We start from the raw sequence: 956 nt of genomic DNA on the forward strand, positions 1-956 counted from the left end.
AAGAAGAAGAAGAAGAAGAAGAAGAAGAAGAAGAAGAAGAAGAAGAAGACTTCCTGCTAAACGTTTAATAAACTGATCATCGATCAATAAAACCCAAAGCTCCACCCAGAACCCTCTAAAACCTGCTCAGGACCAACAGAACCCTCTAAAACCTGCTGAAGACCACCTGTGGAAGACTCGGATGAAGAAAGTAACTCCAGAAGATCACAGATTGGGTCAGATGTTCCTGAACACACCTGGCTGCTGACAACTGGCAGACTCCGCCCCTCAGGTGGTGCAGGTGAGTTTTCTGGGACTAGAGGTAGGTTTCAGACCCTGTGAGGACCTGGACTTTCTGTCCCTGGAGTCAGATGTGGGACTAACTCATTGCAAGTCAAAAAAGTCAAGTCTTTGTCAAGTCATAAGTCCTGATGTAGACCAGGTGGAGTACTGATGTAGACCTCATGTAGACGTGATAGAGTCCTGACTTAGACCTGATAAAGTCCTGATTTAGACCTGATAGAGTCCTGATTTAGACCTGATAAAGTCCTGATTTAGACCTGATAGAGTCCTGATTTAGACCTGATAAAGTCCTGATTTAGACCTGATAGTAGACCTGATAAAGTCCTGATGTAGACCTGATAGAGTCCTGATTTAGACCTGATGTAGATGTGATAAAGTCCTGATTTAGACCTGATAAAGTCCTGATTTAGACCTGATAGAGTCCTGATTTAGACCTGATGTAGACCTGATTTAGACCTGATGTAGACCTGATAAAGTCCTGATGTAGACCTGATAGTCCTGATTTAGACATGATAGAGTCCTGATTTAGACCTGATGTAGACCTGATAGAGTCCTGATTTAGACCTGATAAAGTCCTGATGTAGACCTGATAGAGTCCTGATTTAGACCTGATGTAGACCTGATAGAGTCCTGATTTAGACCTGATAAAGTCCTGATTTAGACCTGATAGAGTC

The 956-nt window shown here is 42.9% G+C and overlaps 1 protein-coding gene and 1 long non-coding RNA gene across 3 annotated transcripts in view; both read right to left on the reverse strand.

Annotated features, from left to right (window-relative positions):
- The window catches only part of LOC106530281 (transcription factor COE1), a gene marked incomplete at its 3' end in the record, with an annotated part of 92051 nt that overhangs the window by 13050 nt on the left and 78045 nt on the right, over positions 1–956 (reverse strand).
- Positions 296–956, reverse strand: part of LOC106530285 (uncharacterized) — a 2054-nt gene continuing 1393 nt past the window's right edge. For both annotated transcript variants that reach the window (XR_001311757.1, XR_001311756.1), the window contains 2 exons: positions 825–945; positions 296–561 (listed from right to left, as the gene is read on the reverse strand). This is a non-coding gene — a long non-coding RNA (uncharacterized LOC106530285). The remainder of the gene's footprint in view (positions 562–824; positions 946–956) is intronic.

Source organism: Austrofundulus limnaeus, unplaced genomic scaffold (genome assembly GCF_001266775.1).
Source record: "Austrofundulus limnaeus strain Quisiro unplaced genomic scaffold, Austrofundulus_limnaeus-1.0 Scaffold506, whole genome shotgun sequence".
In the NCBI taxonomy this organism is placed as follows: domain Eukaryota; kingdom Metazoa; phylum Chordata; class Actinopteri; order Cyprinodontiformes; family Rivulidae; genus Austrofundulus; species Austrofundulus limnaeus.